This window comes from Gopherus flavomarginatus, chromosome 14 (genome assembly GCF_025201925.1).
Source record: "Gopherus flavomarginatus isolate rGopFla2 chromosome 14, rGopFla2.mat.asm, whole genome shotgun sequence".
Classification (NCBI taxonomy): domain Eukaryota; kingdom Metazoa; phylum Chordata; order Testudines; family Testudinidae; genus Gopherus; species Gopherus flavomarginatus.
The window spans coordinates 22,990,957-23,008,890 of NC_066630.1; the positions used below are offsets into that span (position 1 = coordinate 22,990,957).

The 17,934-nt window shown below is 39.4% G+C and overlaps 1 protein-coding gene across 5 annotated transcripts in view; it reads right to left on the bottom strand.

Moving 5' to 3' along the window:
• Positions 1 to 16,246, bottom strand: part of ZNF536 (zinc finger protein 536) — a 421,935-nt gene extending 405,689 nt beyond the window's left edge. For 3 of the 5 annotated variants that reach the window (XM_050923033.1, XM_050923032.1, XM_050923036.1), the window contains exons 1-2: positions 16,152 to 16,246; positions 15,437 to 15,554 (exon numbers count right to left, since the gene is read on the bottom strand). The gene's annotated coding sequence lies outside the window, so the exon portion shown is untranslated. Of the gene's footprint in view, positions 1 to 12,788; positions 12,902 to 15,436; positions 15,555 to 16,151 lie in introns of those variants that run through there. The other 2 variants (XM_050923035.1, XM_050923034.1) reach the window with 2 other exon arrangements.
• Between the last annotated feature and the right edge of the window lie 1,688 nt (positions 16,247 to 17,934).

A 17,934-nucleotide genomic window follows, 5' to 3' on the forward strand; every position in this document is an offset into this window, starting at 1 on the left:
TACCTGGACATGTGATATACAGTATGAGAATATCATACCTGGGCTAGAGGCTCCAAGCTGCTTTAGATGGTTGTAAAAGTCATAGAATAGAACTAACAATATCATATGTCATAGCATATATATCCATAAATGGCTCCCAAATCTGCTTATATGTATTTCTTTCAACATGGATACGATAATTTATCATATTTTCCCCAATGTCTTATAAATATGTAATTCATAGAACCTGTCTTAGAAAAAAATTATTTCACTAAATGTAAGTGATGTTTCAATTAAGTGTGAATCAACTGCAATAGCCATATTCAAGCTATATAAAATGTCAAAAAAGTGCTAACATCATAATCAGAAATAGCCATTTGAGAGATGATGTTTAAAAGGGTCTGGGATACCTTATTATAAAACAGTAGCTTTCTCCTTATGGAACTGTGACTTTAATCTAGTCATGAAACACACTGACTCTGACAAAGTTCAAATCTAAGCAAGGAGACCAAATCATAAGACAACTATGGACCTGATCATGTAAATACTTAATAGGATCTTCAGTGAGTTGACTTCATTGGGGCTACTCATGGCAACATGCACTGAAGCAGGTACTGGGTGTTTGCAGGACTGGGCCCTGCAGAAGTAGTTATGATTCATTAGTACAGAGAACTTTCTTTTCTGAAGTGGTCTGCATTTCTCTCGTTTATATGGTTAAACACTGAACAAAACTTGTTTTTCGAAATGCAGGCAGCATATCCATCCTCTTTATACACTTTGCTGTGCAGCTACTGGTGTACATAGATCTCATCAATTAACATGACCCTCACTTTTCTATTTACATTATATAGGAATGCTTCAGGGAAGTGGGCAGAGGGAAAGTTTGTGTGTTCATATCCAGCCAAAACCTGCTTTATGCACCTACATATCATTGGAGGTGTGTAGTACTTCTTAGGGCTCTGCAGGCCCCGAAGCCAACTTGGGCTAAATACTGCCATGAGGTTTATACTGGTAGGTTTAAACTGCCCCCAAAACGGCCACTTGTTACCAGACATATTGTAAACCAAAATAATTAAAATCCCAGACAAACACACATTTTGACCAGCGTTTTCAGTCAGATTAATTTTTTAAGTATTTAATTGATTTCATATGAATAACCGTTAGCTGATATTGTACTACGGTGAACTTACAAAGGACCTGATTTTGCAAGCTGCACACACAAACTTCCGGTTGGCTCCAGTGAGAATTATGAATGCATATCGTTTGTAGACACAGATCTATCTACTTTAAGGTTTTTTTCCTGCAAAGAGATGACCCCCATTGAATTACTGTATAAGAGAACAACTTATACAAATCTAAATTTGTAAGCCTACTTTACCTAATTTTAACAGATATTTCTAAATACAAGTTAAGGATAGGATCCAAAATCCAGGGAAGTCAATGGAAAGACTCTCACTGATTTCCAGAGACTTTGAATCGGCTCCTTTTTCTTCTCCTACAGATATATAATACATTATTTTAAAAAATAAAATTAGAGAGCGAAATTGTCAGGTTAATTTAGATTTTGAATAACTTAACGTTAGATAGAAATCAAAGACCAATAGAGAGAGATTTCGATGATTCTTTTTTAATTCTACTGAAAACAATTTCTTGTTGTAAACATTTTTGCTAGCCAAGCATTGCACACATGCATGGCAGCCACAAACAGAAACTGGTGACAAACAAAAAGAGTAACTAGTGAAACTGACTTCATGTTTCCAAATGAAGTAAAATGCAAAAAAGGAAATAAAATCAGGGCTGGCCTTACCATGAGGCGAACTGAAGCGGCCGCCTCACGCGCCAGACTGTGGGAGGTGCCACTGGGACCCAGAGTGTAGAAAATTGTGTCTGCTGCTGGTGCATATGTATTCTCTCTGCTCTAGATGCACAGAGATGGTAGAGTGCTGTGCTGGAGGGAAGGAGGGCACAAGAGACATAACAGGCAAGCAGGAGAAAAGGTGAGAGGGAATAACAGAAAGCAGCAGGAGCTGCAAGGAAAGAGAAGAGAAAGAGCCTCTTATGTACCTCTCTAGCACCCCCAGGAGCCTGGACTGATTAACACCAATTCTCAGGGAGCTTCCTGTTTCCTGCTGCTTCCCTGAACCCACTTGAGGAGAACAGGCAGACAACTGAAGTAGTAGGAGCCAGTTAGGCCCTCAAGATGCTGATATCTTCCCTCACTCAGGCCTTGCTACCAGCCTGCTTATTTGTCCCCTTCAATTGAGTGTTGAGAGCTACTGTAGCTGGCACAGAACAGCAGTCATGAGTGAAAGAAGAAAATGTCCCTCTGGAGCAGCATTCAGGAAAAGAAAGAAAGCAAAGGAAGCTTTTCTATCTAAGCAGGAAGGAGCTTTCCTGAGATACAAAGACACAGACACAAATGTTCACGGTGAGCCTTCCAGCCCCAGTGAGGATGTGAGTGGTGAGGAGATGCCTAATCTTCCAGTTAGTCAGAGTGCAGGTGACCTGGCAGCTACTGCAGCATTCGTATCTCCATCTCAAATGGATGTAAGAAGAAAAGTGTAGATCAGAGAAGAGTGTGGTGGAGGTGCAAGAAACAGCTGCTGCTGAGTTTAGTTCCTTAAGTCTAGATGTTCCAGGATTGTGGACCCACTTGAGGGACTTCCTTGTACTGCATGGGCCACTGCAAGTGAAAAACTTCATGTTCCCCAAAGACAATGAAAATAGAAGTTTCCATCCAACACATTACTGGTGTGAAATCCCCGATGGTAGCAAAGTGGAGAGGCCATGGCTTATGTACTCAAAAACCCGGAATGCTGCATACTGTTTTTGTTGCAAAGTCTTCCAGTCTAATGTTCCAGCCACATTGAGTTTTACAGGAACAAAGGACTAGCAAAATCTAGCCAGAAATCTGGTATGCCATGAGAAGGCAGCAAATCACCAGAGAGCATTCCATAGGTGGAAAGAGCTCGAGATGAGACTAAGGTTAAAGACCACCATAGATGATCAGCATCAAGAGAAGATTATGTCAGAGACTCTTTACTGGCAAAATGTTCTGAAGAGGCTCATGGCTATTGTGCTTGCTAACCAAAACCTAGCAGTGCATGGCACTTCAGATCAGCTGTATGTGCCAAACAATGGAAACTTCCTTAAAATTGTGGCGCTGATGGCCGAGTTTGATGCTGTACTCCAGGAGTATCTAAGAAGAGTCACCACCCAAGAAATGTACATACACCACTACCTTGAAAAAACCATTCAAAATGAGATCCTACAGTTACTGGCAACAAAAGTCAAACAGAAGATTGTGCTGATCTGAAGTCAACAAGATATTACTCTGTTATTCTGGACTGCACACCTGCCATCAGCCATACAGAACAAATGACTGTAATGGTGCGTTTTGTAACAACAACAGAACCTAGTGAAAATGTCCCTGGAATGGTGACTGTCAGAGAGCATTTTCTAGAATTTATTGACATTTATGATACTACAGGAGCTGGTATGACAAATGTGCTTCTTAAAAAGCTGGAAGATAGGGGAATTGCGATAGCTGACATGAGAGGTCAGGGCTATGATAATGGTGCCAACATGAGAGGAAAGAACAGAGGAGTGCAGACACGGATCCGAGAGTTAAATCCTCGAGCTTTCTTTGTCCCATGCAGTTCTCATCCATTGAGCTTGGTGGTCAGTGATGCAGCATCAGCTTCTAACGAGGCTACTGAATTTTTTAATGGAATTCAAAGCATCTATATATTTTTCTCTGCATCAACTCATCGATGGCAAATTTTGAAGCAACATCTGGGAACACCCTCTCTGACACTGAAACTACTGAGTGCCACATGATGGGAAAGTCGAGTGGAGATGATAAAGCCTATCAGACACCAAATTGGGAAGACAGATGATGCCATGGAGCATAATGCTATGACAGGAACTGTTTGTGGGAGAACAGTGGCAGAGGGAAATGGAATCACCAGAAACATATGTAACTTCAAATTACTGTGTGGCTTAGTGTTGTGGCATGACATACTGTTTGAAATAAATGTTGTAAGCAAGAGACTCCAAGGTGTTGACCTTGATATATCCGGATCAATGGAACAACTGCACAAAGCAAAGTCATACCTACAGTCTTACCACTCAAATGAGGGATTTCAAAACATTCCGAAGAGTGCACAGAAGTTGGCATAGGAACTTCAAACTGAGGCTATTTTCCCACCCATTCAAGAATACAAGAGTCACTAAAGAAGACATTTTAACTACGAGGCATGAGATAATCCCATAAGAGACCCCAAACAACAATTCAAAGTTAAATTCTTTAACCAGGTGCTAGATTGTGCAATACAGTCAGTTGAAGAACACTTTATACTGCTGTGTTCCTTGAGCTGCATGTTTGGGATGTTGTATGATATTGCAAAACTCCACACTATACCTGAAGAAGACTTACACCACCAATGCAGAGCACTAGAGACAGTGTTGACACATGATGATATGCACGATATTGATGCAAGTGATTTAGATGATGAACTGAAAGCCCTTCATGATACATTTCAGCAGGATCAACACCAAAGGCTGTTCTGGAATATATATGCACAAATAAGATCACCAACCTCTTTCCAAATGCTTTTGTTGCTCTGCACACACTTCTACAGTTGCCAGTGGAGAATGCAGCTTCTCCAAGCTGAAGTTAATAAAAACACATCTACGCTCCACAATGACACAGGAGAGGCGGCTGGTCGGCCTTGCAACCATCTCAATAGAGCATGAGCTGGCCCAGACTGTGGACCTTCAGGAAGCAGTTCAAATCTTTGCAACCAGGAAGGCATGGAAAGCACCACTTTGATTATTCAAACAGATAAAAATGCCAGTGTTTAGTGTGCAGACAAGAAAAGTTACATTTGCTGTTCAGGCATTTGAAAGTTAAGTGTTATTTAAAATTTTTGAACAAGGCATTTTAAGTTGTTAGTTCTCCTTTATTGGGTTAGGTAGCAGAGCAATATCATGAGAGGAGTAGAACAGGAAGAAGGCAGAATTGAGACCTTTCAAAGTTTTGGCCCAAGCGAGGGAGCATGGGGGCGTCATTTGAGCTCCTTGCCACAGGTGCCAAAATGTTATGGTCTGGCCCTGAAAATGGTTAAGTATATGATTTAAAAATATTCAGATTTAATAACTCACACACTAATAACACAGCTAATGAAAACTGCTTTTGATAAATATGGGTCCAAAGCGTTCTTCCAATTGGGCAGATCTTGCCGGCTTGCCAATGGAGGAACTGGGGTTCTGTAGTACCGTTCCTCTTTCTCTGGGATTCCAGGAATGCTCCTGTGCTGGATAGTCAAAGAGTGCCTGCCCGTGTTCCTGGCACACATCCTTCCAGGTTTCTGTGTAGAAATCTAGCAGGGGGTTACTACCAGAACTCAGAGCTCTATTTTATTCCCCTGGGTCTCCTCCATAGCTGTTAACAGCATCCCAGAGGGGATCCAGCTGATACAGCACGGTATCTGCCAGAGCTGCCAGGAAAGATAAGGATGAGAAGAGGGGCCACCAGTAGACAGGAGCGAGGAGCTATCAATGTCCTGACTCCCCTCCCCATGGATTCTCACCTCATCCCAACTCCACAGCTCAACTAACCCTTCTGCCTTGAGGGAATACTTGTTAGGAAACTCAAAAGGGAGTTTCATATTGTTTTCTTTATCTGTGGCCCTCTCCCAAGAGTTTCTACACAGGAATGGGCGTTTTAACATAACAGTCCTCCTTGGAACTCCCAGCTATATTAAACATCTTCATGTAGGATTTCTCTATTACCATTTTCTGAATGCCATCTGTGTGCTCAGTGCTGTACAAACAGAAATGAAACCACTCCTATTCCCAAGGAGTTATCAATTTAAGAGACTAATCCTGTACTCTACACACCCAAATCCCTAAGCTTTTGGGATGTACAAGGGATGCAGGACTGGACTGTAGATCAGCTTAGTTCAAACACATAATATATCAAATGATGGGACAGCCACAAAAATCCACACTGGGTTACAAATTATTTACATTACCACTGTGGCCCTTCAACATGTGGCCTTTGTATTTCATTTGTATATTGCACCTTCCATCTCTGGGAATGTTATTTTGTGTTTTATATTGTGAACTCTTATGGGGCAGGAACTATGTCCTCTCTTATGACTGGAAAGCACCTCACACACTAAGGACACTACTGGCAATAAAAAAAAATAAAATATAATATTAAGACTCAATCTGGAAATTTTATTTTCCTTATTGTTCATTTGCCTAAAAGCATGTTCAGTATTCATAGATATTGTATATACAGTACACATGCATGTACCTTTTTGCACTTGAATAAAACATATATTCTTATGATCTTTTTCTTTAAAAAAATCAAGAATATTTTGAAAAAATACCTAAAATATGTTAAAGAGAGTTTTAAAGAATAATAGTAATGTTGAGAATAAGGTATTCTACTAGCTGTTATCCGTTATGGTATTAACGGGAGAGGGCCAACATTATAGGGTCTCTTTTCCACTGATTCCATTAACAAGAAGAAGAATCACATTCCTACAGCATATTCCCAATGAATCAATGAAGAACAGACCCCTTACATAGTAGAGCACGTTAATTAAGGGTGAAATATAGTCACTTTAATTATAAATTCCAGTTTGGGGGAGTCTATAAGCTCTGCTTTTTCAAACTCTAAGCAGCTGAGATTTGAAGAAATGAAACAGGAAAATGTTTTGTACATGAAGCAATGAAACTGGAAAAAGTTTGGTTTGAGCATGATCTTGCACACTTGTCTGAGAGGATCTTCTTTGGACATTAAAACAGACAGCTTAGTAGAGTTGTACAAAGGGTTCATAGTGAAAGTAGAAACCACACCAGACTCACTTGTTGTGGGGGGTTTGTTATACCTGGTGACCCAAAACTGCTCCCATTGTAATTACAGTTAGTTTCCCTTTGGCTTTCTTTGGAAGAAAATCAGGCCCTTGAAATTCATCCCAGACTGATTCACATTTTTTGCTAACCTTTATGTATTTTCTCAGCAAACACAGACCAAATAGACGTTTTGCATCAAAACTGTATGAAATTTTCAGTTAAACATGGTCTTGATGCAAAACCAAGTGAAGCAGTAGTTTCAAGCTTAGTTTAGCTTTAAAATGCAGGGTTTGGGCAAACCCGGTGTTCAAAGAGAAACTGAGGAGAAGCCACACAGTTTGAAACCAATGAAAATATTCACAAAGACATTTGTGAAGAAAACCATAGAGGGCTTGTCTACACAGGGGTTTATTTTGTCAGTGTAGCTACAGTGATGTAGGTACATCAGTGCAAACTCTTTGTGTAGATGCCCTGGCATCAGTGTAGAGAGTGATTTGTACTAATACAGCTCTAACCTACACAGTATAAGTCACTTCTTAACCAGTACACTCGATCCATTTGTCACACCTATATCAGCAAAGCTGTGGCGCAAATAGCCCTGAGTTTATAGACAAGCCCTGAGTTTCACATAGCCTTACATCTTAGTACCATTACAGAGCTTTCATGAAAACGACAATGCAAGTGTATGGAGACACTGTTACTGCTGTACATGAAAATAAAATTTCATTATTGTACGTTCATACAGATCTATCAAAATAAGAAATTTTAGGAAAAGAAAAAGGCCACCCAGCCCAATATGCCACTTCTTTCGGATATAAAATTTAATCTGCGCCACCTTGCTTTTTTCACTATAGCTCTCACAATTTCTTTCTCCAGCAGCAAACCTAGGTTTCCCTTGAACTCATTTATACTTATTAATTCTATTGCCTTTCCTGTAACTTATTCCATATGCTTATTACTCTTTGCATGAAGCACTTCTGCCTGAGTTTCCTATTTACTCCCAGTTTCCTAAACTTTAGATTAACCGGACATATAGATACACCTATTTCTACCATCTGTGATAGATGATATTATAGCGACAAGGCTGAAGGTAACAATGTCAGTGCAAATCTATGGAGACCACTTTACAGCAATGAAGTAAAATAATGTTCATACAAATTATACTATCATTTAGAAAAATAAATGTAAGTCTGCCCCCTAGCTTAGCTCAGGTCTGATTTTTCAGTCTCTCACTCCCCAGATCAGCAGAGGCCAGGACTGCTGGAGAAGCAATATACATATAGCCCTGGGCCATGTGGGCAGGGATGTTACTCAATAGCAACCTCTCCAGCTGACTGAGGTGCAGTATTGATGAGCTCAGTGGGGCTCCAGACCTCCTCAAACAGAAGGACTGGAATGGAACATCTCCAGGACACAAAGTAGGGGGAAGGATTCTATGGGACACAGGGCACTACCAGAGTGAAGAAATTTAATGAAGTGACTAAAATTATATTAAGGCTGACACAAACTTATGAAGGAAAGGAGAACCCTGGCACTCTGAACCCACTAGCATAGGGTGAAATCCTGACCCAGTGAAGTCAATGGCAGTACTCCCATTCATGTCAATTTTACCCATTGCACTTAGGGAGTGTAGACTAGAGCAATGACACCAGACTCGGAGTCTGGACGCCTGAGCACTAACCACTCTTCGGCTACTGCCTTATTCTGTGGGCTTGGTAAAGTAATTTAACTTCCCTGCTGTAGTTTTCCCTTTCTGTAAAATCAGCTAATTCCATCAGTGAGGTAGCGCCAAATTTTCTAAAATAGCCTCTAATTTTGGGTGTCTCCTGTTTTAGGAATCTAATTTTTGATTCCTAGTGACTTATTTTCAGAGGTGATGAGCACTTGCAACTGTCATTGATTCCAGTTGCATCTGTGGTGCTGTTCTTCTGAAAATCCCAAGTGTCTGAAGTTGGGCGTCTTAAATTGAAGTATCAGAAATTAGAGGCCACTTTTGAAAATTTGAGCCTTGATGCTTGTTCATTGGTATCAAGCACTGTGCAAGTGCTAAGAACTATTAGCACACTTATTATTAGGCACTGCAGCCTATACGTTCCTCTATCAGAAAGCCCTACCACAATAGGCAATGGTGACCATTTTTAACAATATGACAATCTATTTATGAAGAATCATTTTATTCTGCCTTTTGTTGTGAGACTCTGACACAGGACAAATGCTGCAATTCACAGTGCAGAGGGGGTCAGATACCAATGCTGCTGTGGCTGTTTTAATTCTGTTTTCTTGATTTGTGTTTAAATCATAGTGGTATTATGACAAAACTGTTTGTCTTTAATATAGTTCAGTTTGGCCTAATGAACCCAGGCTCTTTAAAAACAATCTCACATAGTGTATTTAGATTAAGACCTCTAAAAAAATTCAGTGGATTTAAAATTATTTCAAGGCCTCATTCCACAGATATGAAAAGCTCAGATTACTAGGCTAATTACAATTAGTCTACTATAATTCTCTTTTTTCATGCATCTGGTTAGCTAGCAAGTCCACAAGATGCACATGAAATTTTAAGTGAATTTTAATACATGTGAAAGATGCCAGATTCAGAATATGGGAGTTTCTCCCTTCTAGGATTTCTCTGTCTATTCATAGAATGAGTACAGCTGGGTAGGGGCAATGCAAATTTCCCCTCATTGCCCTCCCGATGTGCTTCATCTCTGATTTGGATCACTGCTAGGAGTGAAAATGTACTTCAGATCTTCAGGTTCATTCACTGTTTAGCTTCACTGCTGAACCTGCCAATAAGAGTGACAACATCGCTGCGTTTTTGGTGATCCGCTAAGAAATGGACTGACACCACCAATTCATTTCATGTTGGTCACCAAACATCCATCAGATCATAACTGTTTTTAGTCACTTCTGACCAAGGTCAGACTCTGACTAGTGACTGAGTCATGAAAAGTTCTGTATTCTATTATCAGTTCCCTGCACCATTCAGTCACTTAACCTTAAACTAGAAATACACGTTTTTATAATATCCCTAGGATCATCCCCTTCAGTGTTTCAAAATTAGTTTACTTTTACATAAGTATATTTTCTTTCCAGTATTTCATACTTTTTTCTTATTCAGTAAGCATTTGTGCCCAGAAAATCTTTGTTAGAAATAATTTGGATTTTCATCTTTTCTTGCCAATAAGAAATTTATTCATATTTATAATAAAAGGGGAAATACGTATTTTTCTTCTCTGCTGAATCCATATTACTTACAACTATGAAACATAGGCACATAATGCCCCCACAAACATGAGGTGAAGGATGAGACAGAAGATGCAAAGTTTGAATGGAAGAATATAAAAATTACGTTCCAAATACCATACTGTTTTTAGCATTATGAAGAGACTAGATACAGCAATTCAGAAATCTGAGAGAAATTCAGAAACAGAGTTAAATGTTCTTATGCTTTCCCAAAACATGCTAAATCAGTAGATGCTAAAAAAATATAATTGTCCTCATTCAGACTTGACAAATAAATCTATTTACTATTTGATGTTTTTTATAAAGTTCATATAAATCCATGCAAACGCCTTTTTTATTCAAAGCACTCTGAAGACATCTGTGCAATTCACAGCCAACTTAAAGCAAAAGTAAACATTTGGAAAAATGACCTATACTGATTTTCTTACACTTGAGGGAAACTTGTGCTACTATGGGGAATAAGAATTTCAATGGGCTAGTGGATTTTATAGGTCTGTTCTCATGTAAATTTCCTTGGTTACCTAAGGCTCCCATGGTAGGTAAATAACCTAATGTTTCAGCTTTCTTTACTGAAGTTCACAATTTCTGATCTCAGCACTGCCTTTACTGCTGCAAGATAAATAGTGGTACTGATGCTGCAACTTCCAGACTACTCACTTTCCTCTCGGATTATGAATGGGTTGGGTTATTGGCCTCTAGCATGGACAAAAATACAACAATCAACCTCTTCATTATATAAGTGTTCAGTGAATACAGTGCTGGACAACTTGCTGAACATCAGAGATCTCAAGTATTCTCAGAAGTTAGGAAAGACTATAGAACAATACCTTTTTCTTCAGTGCAGTGGACAAAGTCACTGCAAATTTACTAAAATCATTTTAATACAGAATTTCTGTAATAACAATTTGTATCTTCAGTAGCTGTTTTGCAAAACATTGCTTTAGAATAGAAATATTTTGACAAATTTGCTGCAAATGTAATATGAGGACTAACCTTTTCCACGAGTTCAGATGTTAATTTCACTATCATCATTTGAACAGTAAATGAAAAGAAACTTTAAAAATACTTTGTAATTTTTTAAGTAAATCAACATTAAATCCCATTCACTTGCGGCAGCATAAACCTAACGTCACATCTACAGGTCTGAAGAAAGAGCAGACATCAATAAGTGTCTCCTGCTTAAAGAAGAATCAACTGGAATAAGATTCCTACTACATAACATCTGAAATATTAGTGGATATATTCTCCTACAAACTAATTTTAAGTGGTTGTACAAAATGGAAGTGTTTTCTGTTTAGATGGTTCTTTGAACTCTAAGCATTTAATTTATGATTTTTGAAAGAGTAAAATACAACAAAAGTACATCCATTGTAATGTGAATAAAAAACAAGTACAACAGAAAAAGGGAAATAGATAATATAGTAAGAAGATATGCATCTCAAGCTGTTCTTGTTATGACTACAAATCAGAAAGCCCTCAAGTTGTCAAAGTTAAGAAAAAAGATCAGATGTCTAATGAACATAGGGGCCTAATTTTCAGAGACGCTGAGCACCCACAACTCTGTGTGAAGTCAATAGGAACTCCAGGTTCAGCATTTCTGAAAATCAGGCCCAAACTGTATTATAATAGAAATAGTATTTAGAGAGTATTTTTGTTGCAGAAATGGAGAGGGTTCAAAGTAATCTGTCAAAGAAGTGCTGCTACATTCATGAGTCCTAAAGCAAGCTAGCTCTCATCTGTGGGGAAAAAGTTAATTCACAGGGCTCATAAGGGCTTGCATTTGTCAAGGAGCAGGACGTCAATGCTATCATTATCAGGCAAGTCAGCCAGGCGTTTAATGGTAGAATCAGGAGACATTTGCTCTCCACTATCAGAATGACATCATAACTAAAACAGCCTTCAGCAAGAAGGAAAAAGAAACGCTGTAAGACTTGGACTATACACAGGCTTAGCACTTTTACTATCCTATACTGACTGAGTCACTACTCCCCTTTTAGGGGATTCTAAAATTCCATCCTGATAGCCTTTCCAAAATAAGGATCACATTTTTAAAGAAGTCCTCTTAAACCCTTGTCCTCAAAAGAGAGAATGTTAACCCAGACACCTAGTTTAGGAGAGACGGTCACTTACAATTTACAAATTTACTTTAAGTTTTCTGGTATTTCTAATTACGCCAGTAATTTTCACTTTAGTGAACTATATGGAAGAATGGGGGATTGAACTGTATTAAGACACTAGCTCTAGCTAACTCTATAATTTAGAGACTAACAGCTTAGTTAACTCGTTTTTAAAAGTGTACACACACACACACCCCACTACCTCTCTTTGAGTAATCAGAGGAATTTAGTGATGAACTTCCCAGTGATCAGAAACATGAAAAGCAGTACACATTTAGCTTCCACAGTAGCTGTAACTATACACCCCAGGTCCCCAGACTCAGAAATTGTCAATCTATTTCCCCTCCCCCCCCATCACTACAGGTACACAGACACTGTACAAAAGCCTCACCTTGTGTAAGAAGTATGAGGGGAAAAGTTATGAAAGTCGACAGACAACCTAAAATCCCTCAGGCTACAAAAAATCCCGCTATTGAGAAACAACCCAAGAGACCACACAGGGAATGTACAGCTTTCAGAAGCACTTCTCATCTTATTTGCACTTAACCTATTGATGTACTTATGCAGGTCACTTACTTTTCGAATAGATTTGAACCCTTTATAATCATGCAGATCGCCGCGGTTTTCACTGGGGTGTTTGGTTTGCTTTTTGCAAACAAGTTTCATAAAAAAAGGAAAAGGTCCAATTATGCAAATCCGCTCCGGATAGGTAGTGAATATTCAGTATGACGGTGATACTGTCATAGTTCAATGCAACACACGGCACTGGACAGATTTATGAGGCAACGTCACTACTATGCTCTGGTCCTCGTTGAAGCATCTTGAAGTTAATTAAAGCTGCAATGTCCACTTTTCCAGCCCCCCTCCTCATGCCGGTTTACTATTTCAACATCAAACCAGCCAGGGGGCCTCCCCCTCGGTCTCTGTACACTTAAGCAGCCTGCCACAGTCAGTGAACAATGAACAAAGATCTGAGTGATAGACGGGGCGGGGGGAATCTCCACGGGAATAATCAAATCCGGTTTAAACAAGTAAAAATATATAGTTTCTAATATTAAACTAGAAAAGAAAACATTCTTCTCCAACTGAACGGGCACAGGCGCTGGGCCAATCCCCTGCAGAAAGGACCTAAAAGCAGCCAGTCCTCCTCATTTCGAGCAATGAATGAGCCCAAACAAGGATTGTAAACTTAATTATGACACTTAAAATAGTCTTTTTTTTTTCCACATATGCAGGGAGGCTCGCCACTGCTAGCTGTATCAACCGGTCAATCAGCTCAGCAAACACGGCCCCTGTTGGATTTATTTTAAACTGCACAGGGGAAAAAAATGCACAGCTCTAAAAGTGCACTACATGCTAAAGCACACATACAGTACACTCATGCCTTCTGAAGGAGCTTTTCAAAGACCAGCTCCCCTAGAACTGCCTGTTATCTGCGTCTTGTATTCTCATTGTTTGTCCATGCATGTTGAATAACAAACAGAGCAGCCTCAGCGCCTTCGGATTGCAAGGACTCTCCCCTTACCCAGCTCATTTTCTGCTAAAGTGAAAATGAAGGGATCTGACAAATCACGTCTCCGCCTAGACACTATTATAGACATAACAATATCCGCCAAACAAAAACCCTTAAACAATAACATCCATGCACGTAAATAGGCTGCTGAATCCTTTCTCCTTCTACACTTTCCCTCCCCCCCTAATTTCTCTACCCCCTCCTCACAATACAGGAATTTATAAAACGTCCTAAAATTGGACTTAATATTCTGCAGAGAGGTAGATGTTATGCATCCACTAATAGCAATTATAATCTAGGAGTCAAAAAACTAACTTTTTCGGATGGACCCAGTTACTACATCCAATCTCCTTGAAAGAAGCACAGACTCTTTTTAAAAAAGCCCCCGTTTTTTTTTTAAGTTCGCAAGCATCACTGTTTCTGTCAACCTTTCTTCATATACATATTTATATAGATATTCATTATTTGCAAAACTGCAACAGATGGGCGCCTTAAAAATCTAGATTCTTTCCTACTCATCAACGAATATTGTTTTATTTAAAATCTTGAAACATCTACTGTGCCCCCGCCTACGACTGTTCTCTTCAGTACTTCATCCCTGCAAAATCATTCTCAGTAAGAGAGGAGAGCAGTCAAGATCAGTGCCGCCCCAGTGTGCTAAAAACGAAGAGCCTGTAGCAGTCACTTCATCGCAACACTTTTTAAAGATAGCCTTTCCACCCCCCCTCAACCATTCTTCACACCCCGCACCTCCCGAAAATTTTAACCCCGATGTCTTGACATAACCCAATTCCTGGAAAGGCTCATGTCCGAGTCGCTTCTCTTATCCTATGGAATTGGCATTTAAGTTTCCTCTTTAACCTGTTACTTTTTCTGCACGTTAAAAATGCCCTGGATTTGTGGCTGACAGGTGCGTCTCCTCCTTCTGCAGTGTTTTCAGGCATGCTCCTTTACCTTGCTAAAAGGTTTTAAACCTGATCTGACATTTAGTGCATACTTGAATGTCATAACGTTTCTGAAAGCATTATGCACGGCTCCTATTCATAAGAGGTCGATTAGAGCACAAAATGGCAGGTCTCTTAGGCACTTGAGTCTCACAAGTTTGACACATGCTATGCATCAGCTAACTTTGATTAAAAAAAAGGGAGGGAGTTTACACATTACACTCCGGGTAGTGGGGATCCTGCAAGGAGGGGGCGGCGGGAGGACACGTTTAAAGTCACTTCAGCAAAGTTTACTCAGCAACAATCCTTTAAAACAAAAAAAGTTTCTGGGCAACTTAACGGCAGGATTTCTCAGGGCAGCAGGGAGCTAACTTGCTCCTGCCCGACCCCACGTTATCCCAAACCAGGCAAACTCTTGTCTCGCTCTTTTTATTTTAAGTAACGGTTTTAAAAGAAACGAGAGAGAGAGAAAGAGGGGGGAAACCGGAGGGTTTTCTTCAGGCTAAGTTCTATAGCGCCATTCAATGGCTTCTCTGCTCCTTTCATTATTTTCTGCTTTTCCCCTGACAGCCCTGCTTGCAAACGTCACTGCTATGGATATTTAATTATACTGTATTTTTTTAATCACGGTGGAAAACGCAGGCCCCGTTGCGATGATTAAAAAGAAATAAAAGAAAATAGTCCAAACTGACTTTGGAGCCTCTTTCCTCGCTCCCGGGAGCCGCCCGGAGCCTGAAAACCCCCCTTTTTACCTTTGTCTTTCTTACCTTACAATTTAAAGCAAAGCGTAGAAGAAACTCCTGCACGTAAACGAAGCGTTGTAAAAGATTGTGTTCAATGAATAATGAAGCATGTCCACATGATTGACTTGATCATTTTCTTGTGCTGAGGGGGAAAAGTGGAGCGCGGAGCTGTCACAATTGCCCGCTGTGGCTAGCCCTCCTAACTGTTTGCAACACATCCCGAGTCGAGAGTGCTTTATTTTAATCTGTCTCTTTTCAGAATAACCCCGTTCATTGATACTGATCACCCAACATCACAAGACATTCCCATCTTTCAGCTTGGACTCCCCCTATCTGGTAGGTGAAATGCATTGTACCATTAAAAAAGCACTCCATTGTCGTCTTGGCATAATTCACAGCAACTAGATAGGTCTTGCGGCATTTAGCTTTGATGAGCCAAAAGCTGAACCCTTGATATAATAATCTACAAAGAATGGTCTGTGATCGTCCATTTTTTCTCTCTGTCTAGCAACTAAGAAACCATTTAACACAGCGCAGCTTGGTCTTGACCTTGAGCTCATGTAAACACACTTATTAAAATCTATCTATTCTCTAAGAACACATTCTGATTGTCAGACTTGTTATTCAGACATAGATCAACCCCCCTCGCCTGTCTTTACTTGCATTCCTGCCTTTTGCTAAACAATTTTTTATCAAGCCCGAAGAGATTACCATTTTTTTTTTAAAGCGTCGTTCTTACCTGCTCCTGAAACTATTTCAAGTCTGTTTCTTTTAAAAACTCCAGGGTAAATCTTGGTGGACACCGGGACCGGAGCATCAGTCACAGCTCCGGCGTTTAAGAGAAGTAATCAGCGATAAAGTGACGTTGATCTGCACTGTAACCTTGTGGCGTATTTAATGTAAATAAGCCAGTTATGTTGCCAATCGCATGCATACAAACACATAAAGGTCTTCAGCGTTGCATTTTGATTCTTTCCATTAGAGCCGACTTTATTTACATACACTATTTAGGGGATCATGATAATTCTAAAACAATACTAGTGCCAAATGATTATGAAAATATGATTTTAATTAATCACGTAGTAGGCAAGGAAATTAGCATACAGTAATTAAACTTAGAGAAAAACGTCATGGAGGTTCTCTGCCTTATGGGTTCGGAATAATCATTAAACGATGGGTTTTCAGGACTTAATTATCAAACAAATAACTTTTTTAAACCAACTTTACAAGGTTTATCCGCAGGGCAACGATTTAGTAAATAATATATAACCAGGCAAACAAGGTGCAAATGTGACTGGTGAAATAGGTTATGTTCCTACAAAGCAAAAGGGGAGGGGGGAAGCTGAATAATGCAATTATGGATTCTGTGTCCCATAGTTGACAAAAGCATGGTGCCTCAATAGACTCTTTGTTATGGGATTATATAATGATTGTGGTGTAATTATGGGAAAAAAGATTTAGTAGTAATAAAAAGTATCGAAATACACCAATGAGCAGCTTGTTTTAAAGAAAGGCGTGCATGTGACATTAGGGGCATGTTAATAACAAAAAAGGCAGGATCCGAAAGGGTTGACAAATAAAACAGACTGTGATGCGCATGATTAAGAAGCGATGGAGACAGATTGATTATTCAAAATGCCTAGCCACAGGGACACTTAAAACATTGATTCAGGTAAGACTAGTTTCATCTTGACTGAAATGAGTTCCCTGAAGATGACTGGCATACATTTTAAATCAGTTTGCTACATAAAAAGCAAAACATCACAAGCAGAATCCATCTAGTTAAAATAGAAGTCCAAGGGAAAAAAAAGTTTATGTTTGTGGCAATTCCCAAAGAGACTATGGAATTGCAGAGGAAGGGGATTTATTAATTAGCTCTTCCTAAACACTGGACCTAAATGGACCCATCATTTATAATCCCCAACCTCCGTTTCTGGATTATTTGGTGCTAACCTGGCTCTTTAGGTTATAGAGGTTGTATTAATAATCCTATAGGTACAGTAAGACTTTTCTTACAACTGCAGTAAAATAACTTTCTAAAATAACTGGAAAAAATAGCTATTTTCCCCAACTGATATTTTAAAAGTGAAGTTTATGAATAGTTGTCCAGGGCTATTCAATGTTACAAAAATTCCCATGTCTATACTAAAAAGTTTAGGAATTCACTCTGCATTTTCCAATTTGATGTGTCTGAAATTCTCTTTGAACAAATTCCAAAATACAAGTTTTTTTCTATAGAAATTAGCATAGCAATCACATCAATAATATCACTATCTCTATGGGAATGATAACTGGAGCAGTGGGGGTGTTCTTTATTTCAATTCTTCGTGGATCAACTGATTATATTCTGTCTTCTTTTGAACTTGTTATTGTAAGTCAAGTGATTCTTTATAAGTGACAGCCCTGACAAAGAGATGAGGATGGGAAAGCAGGTCGAAAGGAAGTCGCCATATGGACTTTAAAAAAGGCACTTTTTAAGCAAGATAATGGGGAAATGGATGTTGCCTTTTAACCCTATCACA